Raw genomic sequence first — 24,466 nt, 5'->3', positions numbered from 1 at the left:
CAAACTCCATATTTTACCATGAAATGAAAACACTGAGCTATACATAATAACAATAATAATAAAAATAATGTGCTAAATTCTAATATACTTTAATGATGACATTCTCAGTAGCACTTGTGAGGACTCCTTCAATTAAAGTGTGTGCATGTGTGTGTGTGTGCATACAGGTAGATACATCCTTTTCTGTAACAAAAAGGGACTTGTGTTGGTTATTCTCTCTTGAGTGGATGAGCTGTAGAGTTCCTGCTTAGCAAGTGAAAGGCACTGAGTTCAACCCCCTGTACTGCAACATAATTTCAACTTGGTAGTACATTCCAATGGCATGGTCAGGCATCAGGCTCTGGTAGGTTATGTAATCCATCCAACATTAGGGAGTTATGTTTTCTAATTTCAGATCTTCTTCTAACAAACTGTGTCATCTGAATATCGTCTGATTAATTTCTGTGGCATTCATGCAAATGGTGCTTATAAATAAACCGGGGTTTATTTATTAAGCAACAATTCGAAGTTGAACTAGAAAGTGGAGCTGTGGTGGTTCAAATGATAGAATGTCAGCCTTGAGTGAAAAAGCTGAGGGACAGTACCCATGTCCTTTGTTCAAGTCCTAGTTCCCCCATCACACACACTCTACCCTCAGAGACATTGACATATCTCAAGTCATGAAAAATAATCCTTATGAAAAGGAATTGGAATAGAGGTGTGAGATTGGCAAGATGTAGAAGATGGTTGAAGCTCAATGATGAATTTGTAGAAATGCATTATTTAAATGCATTCTTCATTCCATAATCATTCTTTCAATGTGTCTTTGAATACTTCCTATAGAAAGTTTTATATGATTTGTTCAATGTGTGTTATAAATGTCAAATATGTATGATGAATTCTTTGTAGCTCAGAACGTTAGGTAAAAATTCTAACATTCAAAAATAAACCAGTAAATTCATGAAGAAATGTAAGAAGAGTAGATTCCGGCTGTATTATACAAAGGAAAAAAATTTTAGCCCTAAGAGAATAGTTTTCCAGTTGCTAAATGTGAAGGGAAGCTGGCAGCTTAAAGCACAACCAAGCTAGAGTTGGTGGCTGTATGTCATTTCTGGGGCTCAATGAATATAACCTGAATGAGATAACTGCTCCTCAGTTTATAACATGATTCTCTCCACAGTACACAGCCCTCCTGCTCCTCCAGCCTTTTTAATCTCCGGAAGATTAGAGGCTTTATTTTGTTCAACATTGCCACTGCAATAATTAAATCAATAAGTGGTATATACTAGACACTTTAAAATAATTGTTGAATGAACAGTTCCCATGTTGTCACCCATTCTTAGAAGGAGCCTGAGCTACTAACCCATTCAGCCCCTCTCTGTGTGATTGTGGAAATCCATGTGGGAGGGGCAGGTGAGCAGGAGTTCCCCAGGAATCCACAATGCCTCCTTACCCAGGGGAGAATGCCCTCAAAGCCCCAGTGGATTCCTCGAACTTCAGAGAATCCCACATCCTGTATCTACTCTGCTTTTTTATTCTCTATTATAAGGTTTAATTTATAAGTTAGGTAGGGTGATTAACAAAAGTAGTAAAGAAATAAAAATTACACTAAAATAAAAGTTGTGGGATACTGGGTACAGTGGCTCACACTCACGTTTCTAGCTAATCAGGACATTGAAATCTGAAGCTCTCGGGTCAAAATCAGGTCATGTAGAAAAGCTTGTGAAACTTCTCCGATTAATCGGCATAAAGCAAAGAAGGGGAGATGTGGTTCCAGTATAGCAACAGCCTTGAGCACAAAACAAACAAACAAAAATCGACAACAACAACAGAACCTGAATGACAGCATCCCAGCACTGAGTTCAGGCTCCAGTACTGCCACAAAAATAACAACAACAGTGAAATTAAAGGGATGCCACGTCCCTCAAAATCTTGGTATACTTTTACCTTTTTTTGCTTAAAGGTGGTGCCTTATGGCATCTTAGGCATATGAGAATTAACACCATCCCTCCTTTTTTGCTTAGGGGATATTAAATCAAGTCAGAGTCATCTAAAAACCAGCACTGCAATTCCATGACTGTCAAATCACAGAGGCAACTATAAGGTTAGTCCGTGGAGGGTAAGGTATGCAGAACAGACACTTAGGACCATGAGAGTGATGTGAGGTTTTATCATGCGACTCAGAATAGTATGCAGTATAAAAATGTGTTCATTATCTGTTTCTAGAATAAATAATGGAACATTAAATAAATGAACCATTAAACAATTCCATTGAATGATTTTAGGTAACCAAACCCTAAGAAAGTAAAACTAGACATAAAAAATGGCTTATTATGGGCCACATTAACTGTTCTCACTGAGCCGTGGCTTCCTTCTCTCTAACCATGAATTCATGTTTCCCATCATCTTATTTCTGCCCTGGTGCTGGAACCGATGTTGAATTTCAGTTGTCCACATATTGACATAGACAGCCAGATGTCCTGTGTGCAGGTACAGCAGCAGTGACTCTTTCCACGTGACGCTTGTGAGTGTATTGTAATGATGCCATTGTTGGCCTCATTATTTGATGACTGGCCAGGGAGTGCTCTGGGATGCTCTAACCTGGAAATCGAATTAAATGGCATTTTTATTATTTTCGAAAAGACTCACAGAAGTCAGACTGGGGAGATGGATGGACTACAGCTTCAGGTCCCTCATCAGTGTTGTAGTTGCACAAAAGAAACAAGAGAAACCGTATTTTTCTGTGTCACATGTGGCACTTTGTTTGCCATTCTAAACCTGAATCAAAATAATGCCCCTTTCCTTGACTGCTATTTTCTTGTGTTGATTTAAAACTATGATTAAAATAGGTTGATAACTAGTTTATAGTCTGTTTATTTGGTAGTTCAAGGCCTAGAAATAGCAATTGAATTAAAGACTTACTAGAGCCATGCATTTCATAGTGATAAATGCCCTGTGAATATTTAGACTTTGAGCAAAGGTAAAATATTTTTAGTCTGTCTTCAGTGTATTCAATGTTCTTTCTTGAAATTCATGTTGCTGGCGAATTTTGAACTATTATCCAAATAACAATGACACTTTAATTTGAAGGGAATTGTCACATGTCTTCTCTGACTCGCAAAAAGTTCATGTTGTCAAGAAGGTTCACAATCACACTTTTTTTTTCATAGAAATCATTGACAATAGAAAACCAAAAGAAGTATCTTTGTTTTTGCCAGTCCTGGGGCTTGAACTCAGGGCCTGAGCACTGCCCTTGGGCTTTCCTCAAAGCTAGAGCTCTACCATTTCAGCCACAGCACCACTTCTGGCTTTTCTACGTATGTGGTACCAAGGAATCGAACCCAGGTCTTCGTACATGTTAGGCAAGCACACTACCACTAGGCCAAACTCTCAGCCCAGAAGTATCTTTGTTTTTAATTAAGACTTGAATTGATATAAAGCTACTTATACATCCATGTGTGTATAAGTACATGTATATACATGTGTATATATGTACATATCTTATGTATACCCACTTTATTTCAGAAAGATTTTTATATCCAGCTGGCACATGACTATTTCATTTAGAAATATTTCTATTTCATGAATTTATAGTGTTCTAAAGAGTATTTTTAGACTGTTATTCAAACTCTTTAATTAAGGCCAGGGAAATAAACTGGGACACAATTTTATAAACAAGGGTTTGGGCCTGTGGTTTTGGCTCCAGCAGAAATGGCAGTGACACCAGGTTTACATGGCTAGTGAGTTTATACACACAATATCCAGAGTCCGCATGTGTTATACATATGTGTTCACACGCAGACATGTCTGGTACCAGTTAGTCCCATCTACTTTCCTGTTCTCCATCATGCTCTGAAGGTGTACTCGAGCCTCTGCCAGGTCCAGAGAGCCTTCCCTCAGCAACTCTTAGCTGGGGGTGTGTCCTCTCAGGCTGGACTGCAACCCTGCCTTCCCATTGGTACATGACAGGACCACACTTTGGTCCTGAGACCTGGTCTTCCTGTCACACTCCTCTAAAAAACCAGGACTCCAATCTGTAAGAGTGAATTGACAAAGCTTCCAACTTTGTAAATCGCTGTTTGTAACACAGCCATTAACATTTTTGACTTGCTTTTTTATTTTAGCTCCATGTCCTTGAGTCTGGTACCCTGTGTCCTGGGAGAGTTGAGCCTGAGTTTTTTGGTATCCAATCTGTACTGTACAAACCAGTATTCCTTTCATTTACAAACCAGTATTCCCTTCATTTAGAAGTCAATTGAGAATATATCCTTTTTGTTCATGGGGTTATTACTACAGTAGTCTATGTGCTATACTGAATATTCTTACTTCACAGTCCCAAGAGTGTGGGGCCTCCCTGGCTGATATGTGGGGGCTCCAGGGCTGTGCACTCTTTGACAAACCAGCTGACCGTAGCAGCCCCAGATCCACCCACCAGTCAGTCCATAACTGAGAGGAAAAGACATTTTAGTGTATTTGTATCCCATAACATATAGACTAGGTGTATTGCTCAGATGTCTATCTAATGAGACAACTGACCCATGATTAGACTCCAGAGTTGTTTCAATCTGTAATTTTAGGGGCCCCAGTCCTGGATCTGAAGGACCCACTGCCTTTAGACCTGTGCTGAGGATGCTGGAATGGCAGTCACAAAGACCACATGGTGAGGCCAACTGTTCAGCTCAGAGCCAAGAAACAAGAGAGGGAGGAAGAGGAAAGCTCCAAGATCCCACAACCCCTTTCGTGGCACAAACTTTAATGGGCATGCCATCTCCTGTGGGTACCATCACCCTGGAGACCAAGCCTTTAATACATGGCCTTTAGGAGAATCTTAGCCTCCAGAGTAGCATGAGGTGATTTATAAACAGAAATTATTCCTCACAGTTCCAGAGATTGTAAAGGGAGGGTAAAATCACGATGCCAACCCTGGGATGTGAGAAGGAACATCCTCTCTTCTTCCTGCCAATGCTTGCTTGCCCCATCTTGCAGAGGGGAAAGCGTATTGTGGCCTGTTGTGGCAAGAGGCTGACGGGCAAGGGAGCCAAAGGTTGAGTGAAACCTGTTGAATCAGGGCCTGCATCCCACTCGTGATGCAGGAACCCGCATGTGCTCTCCCACTGGAAGATGTAATGTTTCTTTTGGTGATGCTGGGGTTTGAACTCCTGACCTAACACCCAGTGGATAACTGCTCTACCCAACCCATGTTTGCATTCATTTATTTTTCAGAGAGGGTCTTGTACTTGTGCTAGGGCTGGTCTTAGACCTCTTACCTTCACCTTCAAGATCGTTGGGATTATCAACACACACCACTATGCTTGAACCTCTAATGTGGACCCCAGCGCATGGGGAGTGCTCTGTTTCATTGCATACATGTACAGGTGTGGTAGTATGAAGCACCATCCCAGTTCACGTTCATCAACCCTTTCAGTGGGTGTTCAAGCTCAGCACTACTTGACAACATTGTCAAAAAATTCAAACAAAGCAAAACAAAACAAGAAAATCTCCAGTCTTAAATCAGGCTCCCTAATGTTCCAGATTTCCTGGAGGAGAACTCACTTGCTAAGTTTTATGGCATAAAAAAAAAATGAGTCTTATTTTACGGAAGAAATGATTTTTCAGTCAGGTGGATAATATAGGTTACAATAAATGTAAACATTTGGGAGATGCAACAGGACATGCTCTTAAACAAGGCTTGAATTTAGCTCACACCTGTGGAAACTTGTGTCTTTTGACACACCCTGGAAAGCATAGCTCCCTCCAGTTCCTGTTTAAGAAGCCACTGGCCCAGTCATGTTCATCTCCCTCAGAGAACAGTTATTTCTTCGGTAGCAACACTTTACTGAAGGGAAAAGAAGAAATTGCTAGCCCTCAGTTGCTGCCTTTTCTTGCATATTGTTTCAACTTCAGTTTGAAATGTTTGCTTACATGAAATTTTTGGTGCATGGGAACCACTTGATTTATGGCTGAAATGAGTCTCAGAAACAAACCTCTGCGCTCATGAATGCACCTCTCACTAGTTTTAGGAAAGAAGTTTTGGGGTGATCTTTTGTTAATGTGAGTTTTCATATCACCCTGGAATCTCATGGGAGAACAATAGTAATGTGTGTATTTCCACTGATGCATTATGCAGTAGACCTAGTTTTAATCATTGGCTGATCTTAGCTGCGGTTGGAGGTTTTGTTAAATCTAAATTAGCTGCCACCTTACTCTGCACAGACATGGACCCTTGCCCTGATATTATCCTTCTTTATCTCCTTCTTCTCCTTCTTAGTCCTTAGACTAGTTAGGCTGAAAAGGGGCTTCTTGGTCCTGGAATCTTGCTGATCATCACTCAAGCAAACCAGAAGGCCAAGGTGAACGCAGCCTTGCCCAAGGGAAAGTGTTGTATCTTCATCTGTGAGGGCTGCGTTGACAAATACCCTGGATGAGGTGGTTTATAAATAACAGATGTTTCTTCCTCATAGTTGTGGAATCTGAGAAATCCGAGATCAAGGGACTGGCCATCTGGTGTCTGGAGAGGCTCCATTTCCTTCTCCATAAACATCTGTCTTCACACTCTGACCTCAAGGTGCCTGGCAGGGCAGCTCTTTGGAGCTTTTTGAATAAGGGCATTCATTTCATTTGTGAGGGCTCCTCTCTCATGACCCAGTTTTCTCTCATAGACCCCACCGCCTAGTACCATGTCTTTGGGGAATGGGATTCCACACGTGATTTGTAGGGGGACAGTGTAATTCTACACTGCCCTGCTACTTGTATTACCCAGATCATTCTGCCACCCTAGAAGCTGGAACTCCATGCCAGCTGATTATGCTCAGGACATCTGAGCTATGAGGAAGCACTGGTAATAACAGTAGGCTGGCTTGGCCTATTTCTCTTCAAAGAGCAATCCTTAAAGCCATCCTTTTCTTCTAATTGTGTTTTGTTAGTATTGGAGTTTGAACTCAGGGCCTCAAGCTGCTAGACAATCTTCTACCATTTGAACCATGCCCTTGGCCTCTCTCCCCTTCGTTTAGCATTGTTTGGGTTATTTTTCAGGCAGGATCTTAGCTTACATTTTTACTCAAGATGGACCTCAACCACAATCCTCCCTACCTCTGCGTCCCCCAGAGCTTAGATGCCCAGCGTATGGGTTGCAATGAAGTCTTAACTGGTTCCCTAAGCTGCCCCCAACCTGGATCTTCCTGATCTCTACCTCCTGATTAGAAAGCATAAGGGGGCCTATGGCTTCTTTCTTGAGAATCTGTCCAAAGAGGCAGGAGACGGTCTTGATCTATCTGAAGATTGCTTTTGTGTCATCAACCATTTATAACTACAGTGAGGCATTTCTCACACACACTCTCCGAGCAGAGGTTTTTGTTTCTTTCTTGGTAAATATGGGTCATTATTTACTTTATGTGATTAGAGCAGGCGCTTATTCACTTCCTCCTGCACTAAGCTTATTTGTTACCTTTTAATAATTACATCCAAATGCTCTTTGAAAGAGATCCATTTTCCTTTTGAAGCTGTGTGGTGAATGTTCCTTTTGGACTCGTCTTTCCTGAATAGCTGAGCTGAGCTGAGAGATGCAGCTTCATCTCTAATGCTGGGTCTGGCCATCTCTTTTCAGGAGCAGAGTCAGGGCCACCTTTCCAGAATCACACTTCCATTGTTGCTCTCCAATCTTTCATTGGCTTGTAAACAGTAGTTAAACAAGAGGCATGATTCGTTATACTAATCCTGATTCATGAGTCTTAAAGGGATTCTTAAATCTTCCAGGTCTGTCCTCCAACTCCAGCCTCAAGAGTTCTGGGTTTCTTATGTCCTGCCACACTCTTAAGACCAGACTCATTCAGGTTTCACCTATTCTGGCTTATGCTTCTATTGCTGCCATTCTCCTCTATCTGCAAGATATAAAGGGAGAAAAATAGATTGTGTAAGAGTTGGAATTCCTGTGGAGATATGTGCCGCCTACATTCAAAGCAGAGCTTCTATTTTCCTAATAGCTGTAATAATAAAAATAATGACAAAATGGTGTGTGCAAGCTATTTCTCAAGGTATTATCTGTACCCCTGAATGGCAAAATGCTGCTTCTCCAACTTACAGAGCTGCTTATGAGCTACATTGCTCCTGAACTTAGCTGGATACATTAGAAATGCAGCCGGATCTGCTTTTACCTGGTGTTGTTGTATCACCTATGACCTGTGTCCATGAGCTGAAGGAAAAGCCTTCCCGACAGCATGATAGTGCAGGACAGTGAGGATGCATGTCTCAGATCTGTTTTCCTAGATTTCCCTGCCAGACTCTAGTCCTGTTATTCCTTACATGGGGGAAAATATGTAAAACTTGGTTGACCTTCAGGATCAGGGCAGAGGACACGGTGGAAGCCATACTGAATTTAATTTAATGTTCTGTAACAAACAAGGAGAAAAGATATAGAGATAGTGATTTTGAGGGAAATGTTAATTATCCCAAGCTTAATTACAGATAACATCATGAGGAGAATACATAAAAGGCTTGAAGTGCAGCCAAAGCATTTCCCTAAGAACATTAAAAAATGATTGTTGTTTACAATTCACAAATCGCATAGACATAAAGCTGAAATAGGGGGAAAGAGAGACAGAAAGTGAGAGAAAGCCAGGCTCGAAGTAAGACTTGCTATTTTACAATCAATTCAGAAGAGAAGCAATAAGCTTTGTAGTGAGTTCAGTGTTTTAAGACCCAATGAGATTCTCAACGTCTTTAAAATAAAAATTAGCAGATCACTGGCACATGCATACACACGCTGAAATAAAATTCTAGGAGACGACACAATGCAAATTAAAAAAATAAATAATTTATGAGGTCTTAGGAGAGGGAATTACAAGGAAAACAGAACACGCTGACATTTACCTCCTTGTAAGTGGAATAGAAAGAAAAGAAAAGCTAGATGAGATCTGTTCCTGTCACTTCATTGCTGAAGCCACTGATAGGAAAATCTACTTTTTTGCCCCCAAGTAATTTTCATTCACCACAGCAATGAATGGCTTATATTATCTAGTCTTCTCTTTCTATATGCTTTTTTGTCTAGTTTTTTGTTGTTTTGCTTTATTTTATATTAATGCTTCATTACTTCTAAAAGTGAGTTTTGAGGTTGTGGGCATGGCATTGGAAAGGTTTGTTTTAAGAGATGTTTGAAGACCCACTGAGGTTCTTAACCTCTTGGAGGCAAAGAGACCTCTTCTTGGGCTGGGTACAAGCCTCTGTGCAAGGCCTTGGGGTTCAGGCTCAGATGCTAGGTCCCCAATGATGCGGCTTTCTAGGTCACAGGGCAGGTGTGGGATGCGCTTTTGGAATTAGCATGGCATGCAGAGATCTGAACACAGGGTGGAGAGAGAGAGAAAGAGAGAGAGACAGAGACAGAGAGACAGAGAATGAATGAGTCATAAATGAAAGACAAATCTGTGGGCAGATTAATTCCTATGTTTATTGAAACATGAGAGATACAGCAATGGTAATCTGCTGAGTTTGGCCTGAATGAATAAATGCTCAATGGAATGAAGACTAGCTTGGTGGTCTCTACGATGACAGAATTAAGGAATTGCTCTTTTTGTTGTTACTTTGCAAAGATTTTCCTTCCCTCGCCCCTGTCTCCCTCCCGCCCTTTCTCTCTCTCTCTCTCTCTCTCTCTCTCTCTCTCTCTCTCTCTCTCTCTCTCTCTCTCTCTCTCTCTCTCTCTCTCTCTCTCTCTCTCTCTCTCTCCTTCTCTGCCTCTCCTTCCCCCTCTTTGTTACCAGTACTGGAGCTTGAACTCAAGGACTAGATATTGTCCCCTTCTTGCTGGCACTGTGTCACTTGAGACACAACTCTGCTTGCTGATTCATAGTCTCGTGGACTTCTCTGCCTGAGCTAACTTTCAACCTTGATACGCAGATCTCAGCCTCCTGAGAAGCTAGGATTACCGTGTGAGCCACTGGCACCCACATGTATGTTCTTCCTTTTAATTGCAGTGAATTTGTTTGTATCACATGAAATTAACCACAAAGGAATACTTCAGTGCTGTACAACAATCACCTCTATCTGTTCCTAAATATATCTTTGGCTCCAAAATAAAACTGTGAATACATTCAAAAGTCACTGCCTATTTTCTCTTCCTCTGTACCTTAGCAACCACAGGCTGCTTCCTGCCTTCCTGAGTTTTGCCTTTTCTGGATATTTTATATAAATGGCATCATACAATGTGTCTGAATTTATAACTTTTCATCATGTTTTATCTATGATAGAGTATAAATCAGTACTTAAATGTTTCTATGGCTGTATAATATTCCACATATGAATATACCACTATTTGGTGATGGATATTTGAGTTGTGGCCATCATTTTGCTTTTGTGAATAATGGAATAAAACCTGAGATGTCATGACAAGGTTATAGAATCATCTGAAAAAAATAAAAAGGCATTTTAAGCCCACTAATACTGCAAGAAGAGGGTCTTTAATCCAGAATGTTTACATCAGTCTTTTTAAGACAGGGCTTAAAATTCTTCATTATCATTTGAAAATCTAAAATTGTCTCTATTGATCTGAGGATAATACAGATTTGGAGGTACAGGTGGAGGTGACAGTCTTAATCTTAGGGACAGTCACAAGAATCTTCAAGTTAAGGCTTCATTCAGCAGAAATGTAGGATTCAGCTTACAGAAGGACGCTGTGACCCAGCACCTCCGCTACAGCTGTCAAAGCATCTTCAGAGATTCCCTGTGTACACAGGAAAACCCTCAACCCCATCACTACCCCAACAGTAAGAGGGGCCTGACTCAGCTCACTCACACAGGTACATCTCGAGGGTCCCCAAAGCACAGTCACGAAAGACAACACACACACACACACACACACACACACACACACGATACACTACAGACATGCACTCACCAAAGACAAAAAAACAGGTACATACACACTCATCAAAGACAACACAGACACAAACACACACACTCACCAAAGACACAATACAGACACACTCATCAAAGACAAGACAGGCACATACACTCATCAAAGACAAGACAGGCACATACACTCATCAAAGACAACACAGACACACACACATAACCCACTCCATAATAAACCATTGCATTGGGGCTGGGAGTTTGGCCTAGTGGTAGAATGCTTGCCTATCATGCACAAAGACCCAGGTTCAATTTCTTGGTACCACATACACAGAAAAAGCCAGAAGTGTTGCTGTGGCCCAAGTGGTAAAGCTCTAGCCTTGAGAAAGCTCAAGGAGTATTCAGGCCCTGAGTTCAAGCCCCAGGATTGGCAAAAAAAAAGAGCCTAAGAAATCATTAAATTTTAGGTTTTCTTTTCTTGCAAAGTTTTCTTGAATATAACTAAGAAGTATGATGCAGAGGGCTGGAGAGACTTTGTTGCTGAGTGAGAAATTTCAGGAGTGTGACCTAACTGGATTTTTTATATTATTATCAGCAAATACAAAATCAGAAGCAATTGTTTATCAATTTTAAAGTCAGGTTGCTTTTATCAAGAAACTGTTCTGTCCACTGAGTTGGACATATATGAGCTAGGACAGATATGAGCTATTAGTTTCACATTTTCTGATGTAAAGTTGGCAAAGATCCCTCAGACCCAATACCTTGGAGCTCATGTGGTGTGGACACACAGTGTTACTTACTGTGTAAAAATTTCAGGTCTGTATCTTCTGAAAAAAATGGAATGAACTTGCATGGATATAGAGTAGGTAGGTAGCCCAGTAAAGGCCATGCTTGTGTATGACCTTGAAATGGATTGACATGAACAATTGGGGACATCACAAACGTTGCTTGAAATTGGCCCAAGGTAGAAATAGAAAACCTGAGAACAAGCAAAGGCTGTTTGTTCAGAGCTTCCTGTACCAAGGACTCCACCATTGCCTGCATTTGGCCAAGATAGAAAGGCAGGTATACCAGAAGCGTTTTGTAGAGGAGAAAAAGAAGGTTTTTCAATGAGCACTGATGGGAGGACTTTCACTATGGGAATCTAGAGGTGATTGGCAAAAATTGGGATAAGCACAACAGTTTGAGTGCTTTCTAAAGTTGCGTGTGTGTGTGTGTGTGTGTGTGTGTGTGTGTGTGGTGTGCTCTCCAGCCTTTGGTACTACATGAAGTCGTGGACCCTTTAGAAGATTCATGGGAGGAAGTTAGGGCAGTGGGTATAACTTTGAAGGAGATGCTGAGACTTTGCTTCTCCCTCTTCCTCTCTCTGCTTCCTCACGGCCATGAGGTGAACAGCTTCTTCTACCACATGTGCCCTCGCACCACAGGCCCCCAAAACTACAAACCAACTGTCCATTAACTGAATCTCTAGAACTCCGAGGCAACATTAACCTTTCCTCTTCTTTTTTTTGCCAGTCCTGGGGCTTGAATTCAGAGCCTGGGCACTGTCCTTAGGTATTCTCAAGGCTAGCACTCTACCACTTGAGCCACAGCACCACTTCCAGATTTCTCTGTGTAGTGGTACCAAGGAATCGAGCCGAGGGCTTCATGCATGCTAGACAACACTCTATCAGAAGGCCACCTTCCCAGCCACCCTTTCTTCTTCTTAATGTGATTTGTCCTTGATATTTTGTCACCACAATGGAAAGCTGACTAATACATGACATATATGGCTAGGAGGGTGTGTTGGGCCTTTTCTAGTTGGCAGAGACAAAATTAGATGAGTGATCATTAATTCCAGTTCTGAAGATTTGGGGATGATGGGTATTTAAGGGCTTTCTGGATTGTTTGCAGGAAGTATGAACCCAGCTTCACATTAAGTCTTATCTTACAGCTAGCAAGCAAGCTTCCTGAGCAGGTTATTGAAGACAATGGGTTGATTTTCTGGACTGCTGGCCACATGTGGTGACTGGCTCTAGATTTGCACATGGTCTGGCCATTGTCCAGGCGTGTGTGTAGTCTTTCACATATGCTCACCTCCCTCTCTGGAGAGTACTTCATGAGAAGTGCTTTGTACTCTTAGCCTTTCCAGCAGCCTTTCCCCATCCTACTAGCCAGGCCCAAAGGCAACACCCTCACTGGTGCTGGGTGAGATGAGAGAGCAGAGCTATCATTATCTGTGAGCAGAGCTGTCATCTGGCTACTGAGCCTGGAAAAGGGTACCACATACCAAGCCCTGGATGTAGAGGCCTTTGATGTTAGTGGCCTGGGTTTTATTAACAGGACTATAATTCAATTGCATGTATGGAACTCTTACTACATACTAGGCATGATAATAAATACAGCCATGCATTTTCCCCACTTGTTTCACTCAATAAGAATAGGAAATAGATTCTACATCCCACCTTCGGAGCTCCCTGCAGAGTGTCTGATGGTTTCCATGAGAGCACAGAGTCCCCCTCAGCCCATTCTGTTTCCTTTCTGTGGCTGCTGATCATGAGCAACACAATTAAATTTCTATGTGGAAGCCCACTTCCTGGAGAAACCAACCTTGGATGTAAAGAAAGGGCATGGAGTCATTGAACCACAATGAATACGCGGGGATTCTATTGCTTTGAAAGTAGGAGATGCTGTAGGGCATTCCTTTCTGAAGAGTTGCCTGGTAATGGTGAGGGCATAGCCAAGACAGTCATTGCTGCAGATTATGAATTATATAAAAGTAAAGTATATTCTCTTTTGCATTTCAAATCAAGCAAATCATAGCTATTAAGCCATGTATGTATCTCCCAATGATATCTGATTTACACTTATACAAGTAGCAGTTTGTGTAAAAAATTACCTCTCAGTATTGGAACTATCCCATGTGTGTAATTTTGTTGTTTATTTATGGTAGTCCTGGTGCTTAACTTGGGGTCTGGGCATTGTCCCTGACCTCATTTTTGTTGTTGATGTTTTGGTTTTTTGCTCCAGCTTGCTTGCTTTTTCCCTTCTTTTCTATTTCTTTCTTTCTTTCTTTCTTTCTTTCTTCTTTCCTTCCTTCCTTCCTTTCTTTCTTCTTTCCTTTATTTCTTTTCTTTATCTCTCTCTCTTTCTTTCTCTCTCTGTCTTTACTAAAGGGGAAATTTTGAGACATTGCCAAAGAAAATAAAGGTTAAAAAATGAATACAGAGGCCAGGAGTCTGGCTTAAGTGGTAGAGCTCTAGCCTTGAGAAAAGTCCAAGAACAGTGCTCAGGCCCTGAGTTCAAGCCCCATGACTGGCAAAAAAAATGAATATAATTCCAACCTAAAAAACAAAATAAATGTATCTATATGTTTATCTATATATGTAGAGAAGATTAAGGTGATAAAATTTAATATACCAATAGTGATTGGGCTTAAATGGGTTATAAGTGAGTCTTAATTGTTTTCTGTATTTTCCTCATTGTCCAAACTAAGAGTCTGCATGTCTGATTATCTTATCAGAAATTAATTTGGGCATAACTGAGGCCACTCTTTAGATTATGGGTACAAGATGAAGAGACTGGTACCTAGGAGGTAAGGAGGAAAGTTCTATATTGTCAAGTGCTTTAATCCCCCTCCTAAGTATTTTTTTTCTACTACAGAAGTAGTTTTTCCATTAATTATTGGAAAACTGTACCCTTTGGAGATTTCTTGTCTATCTTGAATGTTCATGCTTTCCTGTTTTCTTTCTGATCCAAAAGAAACCTTTCAGCTATCATGAAAATTAGTTTTTCAGGATGGAGGAAAAAAGGTTTTCTCTCATTTTTGGAGAATTGCACCTTCTTGTACACTAACAATATACAAACAGAAGGCCAAATCAAGAAAATGATCCCATTTGCAATAGCCTCCGAAAGAATAAAATACTTAGGAATATACTTAACCAAAGAAGTAAAGGAATTATTCAAAGAAAACTATAAAAGCCTAAGGAAAAAAATTAAAGAGGACACTAGGAAATGGAAAGACATCTCATGCTCATGGCTAGGGAGAACCAACATAGTGAAAATGGCTATACTGCCAAAATTGATAAACAAATTCAATGCAATCCCCATCAAAATCCCAAAGGCATTCTTTATGGAAATAGGAGATAAAATCCAAAGATTCATATGGGACCAGAAAAGACCTAGAATAGCCAAAACAATTCTAGGCAAAAAGAGCAATGCAGGTGGTATTATAATACCAAACTTCAAACTCTACTATAGAGCCATAATAACAAAAACTGCTTGGTATTGGCACAAAAACAGACCAGAAGATCAGTGGAACAGAATAGAAGACCCAGAAATAGAACCACATACCTATAGGCAACTTGTATTTGACAAAGGAGCCAAAGATATACAGTGGAACAAACAGCCTGTTCAATTATTGGTGCTGGCAAAACTGGGCAGCCACATGCAGAAAACTAAAAATTGACCCTAGCCTTTCACCATGCACAAGCATTAACTCAAAGTGGATCAAAGACCTCAGTGTCAGACGGGAAACCTTGAAACTGCTACACAATAGAGTTGGAGATACACTGGAACTCATAGGCACAGGCAAAAGATTCCTGCACAGACTCCCAGGGTCACAACAGATTGGAGAGAGACTCGATAAATGGGACTACCTAAAAATAAAAAGTTTCTGTACAGATAAAAACATAGTTGCAAAAGTAGAGAGACAGCCAACCAACTGGGAAAAGATATTCACCAATAATACATCAGACAATTGCTTAACATCCAGTATCTACAGGGAACTCAAGAAACTAATCCCCCCAAAACCCAATAAACCAGACTTATCAGAAGAAGAGATTAAAATGGCAGAAAAGCATATGAGAAAATGTTCATCATCCATGATCATAAAGGAAATGCAAATAAAAAAAAACCCTAAGATACCACCTTACCCCAATAAGAATGGCCAAGATTTTGAACTCAAACAATGACAGATGCTGGAGGGGTTGTGGAGAAAAAGGAACCCTACTGCACTGCTGTTGGGAATGCAGACTAGTTCAGCCACTCTGGAAAGCAGTGTGGAGGTTTCTTAAAGAACTGAAAATAGACCTTCCCTATGATCCCACCATACCACTTCTGGGCATCTATCCTGAATATTATGACCCAAGATATTATAAGGACCCCTGCTCAGCTATGTTCATCTCTGCACTATTCACAATAGCCAGGTGATGGAAACAATCCAGATGCCCTACTGCAGATGAATGGATACAGAAAATGTGGTATATGTACAGAATGGAATTCCACATAGCCAACAGGCAAGATAAAATAATGGCATACGCAGGGAAGTGGATGAATCTAGAATGAATCATGTTGAGTGAGACAAGTCAAGACCTAAGGATCCATCCTTAATATGTGGCTATTAAATCCAAAGACTACAGGAGTGAGAACTCAATAACTGCATACCCAAAGCTATGGACATGGTAATGGAAATACAAACATAACTATATAGACATAAAAACCTATGACTCTACAGACATAATGTTTTATTTCATAAATTAATATGTTTCTATGACATATAAACCCTTAGCCTAATTGTGATTAAGTTCTAAATACTAAGTCCCAGTGTTTGTAAATAGAGATTCCCTCCTTGAACACTTGTATGTTAAACTTGTCATTTAAAATATGATGTAAAAATCAACGTTAATAAATTCTTTAAAAAAATTTTTTTTGCTAGTTGTGGGGCTTGAATGCAGAGCCTGAGCACTGTCCTTGGGCCTTCTCAAGGCTAGAGCTCTACCCTTGAGCCACAGCACCCCTTCCAGCTTTTCTCTATGTATGTGGTGCAGAGGAATGGAACCGGGGTCTTCGTGCATGCTAGGAAAGCACTTTAACCACTAGGCCAAACTCCCTGCCCACTTCTGTCAAATTTTATTGCAGTGGCTGAACTGTGAATTTTCATCTGAACACACAGTTACTCAGGGGCCACTTGCTTCTCTGGAATTGCAAGCTTAGGAATGTAGGTCTGTGTTCACCAAAAGAACCACGTTGTTTCGGTGTCATCCCCATCCTTCTGAGGCCAGTGACAGTCAACAGTCCTCTGCCTCCTTTTCCTTTCTCCAAAGTGAAAAGGTCAGATGGAGGTTGTGGCTCAGTGTTAGAGCACTTACATAGGTAGCATGCTTAGAGGCCTGGCTTCCATTCCAGTACAAAAAAGTAATCGGTCAATCAATCAATAAAACATATGCTAACAAAAATGAGAAATATAATATCCTAGATGCTAGGGAGCAGAAGTTCTACCAAGGTCCTCACTCTTCTGAGGTCTAATTTTAAAGGAGTATCTACATCAAAATATTTGAAAATAAAACAATAATGAAAAATTATACATTAACTCCAGTTTAATCTTTTCTTTGATTATTTTTTTCTGTTGTAAAAATCAGTTCACATTTGGTAGAAAACTTGTAGAGTTTTTTGGACCTTTGTCAAAATTGACAGTGAGATAAAAACTATATTCTCCTACTATTTTATAATCATAATATTGAGCTTTCACATTATGAATTATTAAGTCAAACACAAACATGATCTGATTGTCTTTCCAACATGTGATAATTAGGATGTGATATGGAAAAAACTACTATTCAAAGATATCCTTAGCATGAGTCAAACAGACGCTTAACTCTTAGCTTCTTGCCAATGGTAACACATTGGCCTTCTTAAATGCCACTGTTATAAATAAGTTATTTTATGTTCAGAGGTTCCTTTTATTTAGTTATTATTTACATTTTATACCATAGCATTTTCTGCATGGCTTGTATAGTTTTTTATTTTGATTTTTATATTTCAGAAATAGCATGCAACTGTAACGCCTCTGTATATCACCTTTATGAGAAAAATTAGATATATATGTGTGTGTAAACCTCAACAGATGTCTCATTCGATCATCATGACTAAAACAAGTATTCTCTATACTTATGTCTTCTAATTTTCCACTATGCAGAGAAATTCTCTTTCAGGGCATTTGTTCCCATGTGAATACCTAACTTGCCTAACTGGATGGTACCTTCACTTCTTAATTATAGATATTATTTGTTAATTATAGGCACTATTTGTTGACTTCCTTCTTACCCTATCTTGGCTTCTTGCCCTACTCCCCCACAACGTTCTATTGTTGCATGTTTATAATTAGATAAATACTATTTACATCTGAACCAAATAGCTTACTACAATTTCATTTCTGTTCTTATCCAAGCTCTTTTTTTCCTCTGAGTTAATTTCCTTCCTCTCTTAGTTTTGCATGTGTATTAGCTAAATTTTTGTTTGTATTGATCATTACTCAGGCCTAACTTTTCCAGAAGAACTAAAGAATTTCTTTCTGAGGTTGTCAGATCATCAGATTATCAAACAATTTTGATTGTTCTTTGAAAGCATTCCTTTTGAAATTCTTTCTCTCACTCAAAACCAGGAGATTCCCATCAAAGCATCACTTCCATGTTATATCTGCTTCATGGAGCTCATCTCTTTTACTTGATTTAATTATTCATTTGGTAGAGCACGTTTTGGGAGCTTCCTCAGAATGATCACAAAGTGGGTACGTGTTTTAAGAACTTTTTCTGTCAGAATACAGTATTTTTATTATTCTTTTATTATGCTTATGCCAATAATTGTCTGAAATGTATTTGCTTACTTGCCTGTTGGAGCAGATAGATAGATATAAACATAATATATGTATATTACATATACATATTATATACATCTATGTATATTATATACATGTAAGAATATAGTATTTTATTGTTATACTTAATCAATATTATATTCCCAGTGACATATCAACTACCCATGGTAGGGTGCTCAAGGGAAGATAACTGCAAGTTCAAGACCAGCCTGGGCTACAGAGGAGACACTCTCAAAAGAAAAAAATAAATAAATAAATGTCAGTTGCTGGTGGCTCATACCTGTAATCCTAAAATCTAAAGATCAAAGTTCAAATCAGCCTGGATAGGAAACTCCATTATACATTAATCTCCTGTTACCTACCAGGAAACAAGAAGTGGGACTGTGGCTCCACTTGGTAGCATGCTAGCCTTGAGCTGAAGAAATCAGGGACAGCACCCAGGCCCTGAATTCAGGCCCTACAATTGAAAAAAAAAAAAGAATCAGTGACAAGTTATTTCCATTCGGAATCATTGGAGCCTTCCTCTGTTGTTTCTAGCTTTCCAAGGATACTGTTATTGGAGACCATTCTGATACCAGAAGCTTCCCCTCCTCTCTCACAAGTTTTACAAAGTGCTTTGTGAGCCTTGAAGCTTTAAAATGTTAAATCTTGATGTGTATCTTTTTTTCATTTACTGTACTTGGCAAGTATCTGATGTTTTCAATCACTTTTTTACCAGTCCTGGGGCTTGAACTCAGGGCCCCTTGGGCTTTCTCAAGGCTAAAGCTCTACCACTTGAGCCTCAGTGCCATTTCCGGCTTTTTCTATGTATGTGGTACCAAGGAATCGAACCTGGGTCTTCATGCATGCTAGGCAAGCAGCCTTTTGAGTAAGTAGGATTACAGATATGAGCCACCGGCCCCTGGTTTTACTGAATTTTATTACTACCTAAAAGGTAAAGATAAAGGGAAAGATTTGGCTAGGGAGCAAAGATAAACATATCTGTCAACCTAGCATGATTTAATTTAAATGTTTACCCCTCTCTTGGATTTACACTAGTTATTATATATCAGAATATATTCAAATTGCCTTCCACATCATAGTTTTATTCTTCTTTTCCACCGGGGAAAAGTCCCTCAGTGAAGAATCGGTGCTAGCCTCTTGCTTCTGGTTTCCTTTATGTCTTCTGCAACACGGTCTTCATTCTGCTGTGATTTCTGATCATGTGTGTTACATACCACCAGCTACACTTTCAGCTGCCTTAAGATTATATACTATGTCGTCTTCCATTTTCTTTTATGTTTGCTACAGTAAATATTTATTTCTGAAATGGATAATGTCAGCTTAGGCTAGGGGAAGGACATCATTTCTAATGTATGCATATCATATCCTGTGTGCGTGTGTGTGTGTGTGTGTGTGTGTGTGTGTGTAGTGCATGTGTGGGGTGTGTGTGTGTGTGTGTGTGTCCAGGACTGAACTTGGGGTCTGGGAGCTTTAACCCTTTTTATCAAACCATTTTCCTAGACAAATAATTTCATAATTATGATCAAATATAATAATAATACTGATATTAATAAAAATATTTCCAGTTCTATATGGGTTAAATTGATTTTAAAATTTACTCTTGGAAGAACTAATCATCATTCCTTAAATTGTTTTCATGGGAAAATGCCTCTTGAGTTCCAAGTGACTGACTTACATATATCAGCTCTGGAACACTGTCCATTCACGTGTTAGGAACTGATTCTATTGTGTTTGTAGTCCATTTGGGGCCACAAGAACAAAAGGAAAATTGAATCGCCAACTGGATAATACAAGTGAGAGCCACTAATCTAAAGTAACAAAATAGTCTGTAATATAGATTGTCACCTCAGAATAAAAATGAATGTGTTTTCCACAGTTTGTGATATTTGTAGGCTGGCTTGGTGTCTACAAGAAAGAATGTCTTAAAATTTGTATTGTATGGTCTAGTCAGATTACGCTTGATTTTGTCCCATTGACAAAATGACATATGGCTGTTGTGCTATATATTACCTTTTTAGTGGTATAAATAATTACTCAACACAATTTTTAAATGTATACCACAACATTTTTAAAAATAAATGGAGTCACTTAAAAAGGGATAAGAATGTGAAAGGGGATGATGTTGATTAAGATGCATTATTGTAAATGGAGCTATGGCTCAGGTGGTACTTTGTAACTTTATGAATGGACTGACAGTGGATAGATGGTGAAAGAAAACACATAGGTTAAAATTTTCTCTGAATTTTGGTTGTTTCTTTTCTGTTATGAATACATGATATTGAAGGATCCAAGGAGAAATGAAGATCGAATTCAGGTCAGGCTTCTGGTAAGACAAACTTTTAACACAAGGGGGCGCAATGCAGCCAGTGTTACTGGTTTCCAAAATCAGTGTTCAGACAAGAAAAATGAAGTGTACAGAAAGACAAATTCCTTCCAAAATTAAAACTGTGCTGCCAAAATCTGTATGTCCAATAATATGTGGCTTGAGTTGCCTGAATTTTTTTTTCATTTGTGTCGATAACTCCAAAATATTGACAGACTGGATACTCCTTATTTTGCTAAAGCCTTTAAAATATCCTTTAAGGTTATTGTGAAATCATTAATTATGTTCACTTAAAACCTCAGCACATTTAGTTATTAGCCAGAAGCTATATACACATATAATTACAGTTGAAAAAAGTATGCTTATTTATATTTAATATGTAAATATATATGATAAACATATGATTTATATATAATTTCTACATACCATTTACATATGTGAATTGGAAATATATATACTTTTTTCAACTATATTACATACATGTCAGTGTGATTGTCTATTTTTTTGATAGAAGTATACATTGTACATTAATAAAGCTAATCATGGAGTAACTATTGATTAAATGCTTGGGACAGATGCTGGGCTAAGTACTGTAGCTTAAATATTAAGACCACAAAATATAACACCATTCTTTTATAATCTATTACTACTGAGGAACCAAAAAATTAAGTGATCTTCCAAATTAGACATTTAGTTTCCAGCATCTGTTTTATTGAAAACGCCATTACTTAAGTAGCCCTAGTGAATTATATAGTTTCTTTCATTTTATATTGTCTCCTTATTTTTTTATTCTTTCCTTAGGGTTTTTTTTTGAGTGCTGGAATTACAGATCTGTACCACCATGATTGGTATATTTTTTAACTGAAGGAACTTTTTATCATCTTACTTTTTGATTAAAGAATTTATTAACATTGATTTTTACAACATATTTCAAATGACGTATTTAGCACACAAGTATTCAAGAAGGGAATCCCTATAAACAATCACTGGCACTTAGATTTCAGAAGATAAATAAAATTAGGCTGAGGGTTTGTATGTCACAGATACATATTAATCTATGTAATGAAACATTATGTCTTTAGAGTCACAGATTTTTATATCTATGTAGTTGTGTTAATATTTCCAAAACCATGTCCATAGCATTGGATATGCAAATATTGAGTCTTCGCTCTTGTACTGTTTGAATCTAATAGCCACATATTTAAGATGCCATGCGTCTTTTGTTCCTTTGCTCTTGACTTGTCTCACTCAACATGATTCGCTTTAGATTCATCTACTTCCCTGCGAATGCCATTATTTTATCTTGTCTGTTGGCTATGTAGAATTCCATTGTGTATATATACCACGTTTTCTATATCCATTCATCTGCAGTAGAACATCTGGATTGTTTCCATCGCCTGGCTATTGTGAATAGTGCAGAGATGAACATAGCTGAGCAGGGGTCCTTATCATATCCTGGGTTATGATGTTCAGGATAGATGCCCAGAAGTGGTATGGTGGGATCTTAGGGAAGGTCTATTTTCAGTTCTTTAAGAAACCTCCACACTGCTTTTCAGAGTGGCTGAACTAGTCTGCATTCCCACCAGCAGTGTAGTAGGGTTCCTTTTTCTCCACAACTCCGCCAGCATCTGTCATTGTCTGAGTTCAAAATCTTGGCCATTCTTGTTGGGGTAAGGTGGTATCTTAGGGTTGCTTTTAGTTGCATTTCCTTTATGATCATGGATGATGAACATTTTCTCATAAGCTTTTCTACCATTTTAATCTCTTCTTCTGATAAGTCTCTCTTTAGTTCCCTTGCCCATTTAGTGAATGGTTTGTTGGGTTTGGGGGGATTAGTTTTTTGAGTTCCCTGTAGATACTGGATGTTAAGCATTTGTCTGATGTATTATTGGTGAATATCTTTTCCCAGTTGGTTGGCTGTCTCTCTACTTTTGCAACTATGTTTTTATCTGTACAGAAACTTTTTATTTTTAGGTAGTCCCATTTATCGAGTCTCTCTCCAATCTGTTGTGACCCTGGGAGTCTGTGCAGGAATCTTTTGCCTGTGCCTATGAGTTCCAGTGTATCTCCAACTCTATTGTGTAGCAGTTTCAAGGTTTCCTGTCTGACACTGAGGTCTTTGATCCACTTTGAGTTAATGCTTGTGCATGGTGAAAGGCTAGGGTCAATTTTTAGTTTTCTGCATGTGGCTGCCCAGTTTTGCCAGCACCAATAATTGAACAGGCTGTTTGTTCCACTGTATATCTTTGGCTCCTTTGTCAAATACAAGTTGCCTATAGATATGTGGTTCTATTTCTGGGTCTTCTATTCTGTTCCACTGATCTTCTGGTCTGCTTTTGTGCCAATACCAAGTAGTTTTTGTTATTATGGCTCTATAGTAGAGTTTGAAGTCTGGTATTGTAATACCACCTGCATTGCTCTTTTTGCCTAGAATTGTTTTGGCTATGCTAGGTCTTTCTTGTTCCATATGAACCTTTGGATTATATCTTCTATTTCAGTAAAGAATGTCTTTGGGATTTTGATGGGGATTGCATTGAATTTGTATATCAATTTGGCAGTATGGCCATTTTCACTATGTTGGTTCTCCGTAGCCATGAGCATGGGATGTCTTTCCTGGTGTCCTCTTTAATTTCTTTCCTTAGGCTTTTATAGTTTTCATTAAATAATTCCCTTACATCTTTGGTTAAATTAATTCTTAATTATTTTATTCTTTTGAGGGCTATTGCAAATGGGATCATTTTCTTGATTTGACCTTCTGTTTGCATATTGTTAGTGTACAAGAAGGCTACTGACTTTTGCAGGTTGATTTTTTATCCTGCCACTTTGCTAAAGCGGTTTATTAATTCTAGGAGTTTGGGAGTGGAGCTTATTGGGTCACTCAAGTAGAGGATCATGTCATCTGCGAATAGGGATAGTTTAATTTCTTTTTCCCTATGTGGATCCCTTTGATGTCCTCTTGCCTTATTGTTCTGGCTAAGGTTTCCAGCACTGTATTGAAGAGAAGTGGAGAGAGTGGGCATCCCTGTCTAGTTCCTGACTTTAAGGTAAATGGTTCTAGTCTTTCTCCATTTAGTATAATATTGGCTGTAGGTTTGTCATATATGGTTTCATCTTACTTTTCAAAGTAGACCCAAAGAGGTGTGCGTTTAGTAGCTTATTACCAGATTTACAAGTCAGGCAAACTTTATTGTATTGTTAATAAATGAAGAAGGAAGACTAAAATGCCAGCTACTAGTCAGATACTTTCTAAAAATTAAATGAATAAAATACTAAGAACTCTAACACTCAGGACCCAGTGAAGCACAAAAACTCAATAGTGTATAGAAGGTGTTTCTCATCAATGTTTTTCATGACAGAACACGTTATAAACATAGTGGTTCTGGAATGTCTGTTGAATAAGACATCTTAGAGAAAAAGGAAGAAACCTCATCTCATCAGGGTTTTATGTTCAAGTACAAAAAGTTTACTTGAATGTGTCTCCATCTTCAGAAAGCAGGGAGGAGCTGAGTCAGCTCCTAGCTCTGACCTTCACTTAACCTTTCTCAGCAAACCTGATCCTTCATCCTTAATGTCTGCTTAGCCCCAAAGGTAAGAGTCAATTAAAGATGGCATTACCCATGGTAAGCATTCTGTAAATGGCAGAATGTTTTTTTTTCCTTATGGTCATCTCTTCTTTGACTCACTTCCTGTCT

Source organism: Megascapheus bottae, chromosome 8 (assembly GCF_031878675.1).
Source record: "Megascapheus bottae isolate mThoBot1 chromosome 8, mThoBot2.hap1, whole genome shotgun sequence".
Classification (NCBI taxonomy): Eukaryota; Metazoa; Chordata; class Mammalia; order Rodentia; family Geomyidae; genus Megascapheus; species Megascapheus bottae.
Note: the sequence above shows the minus strand (reverse complement) of the source record.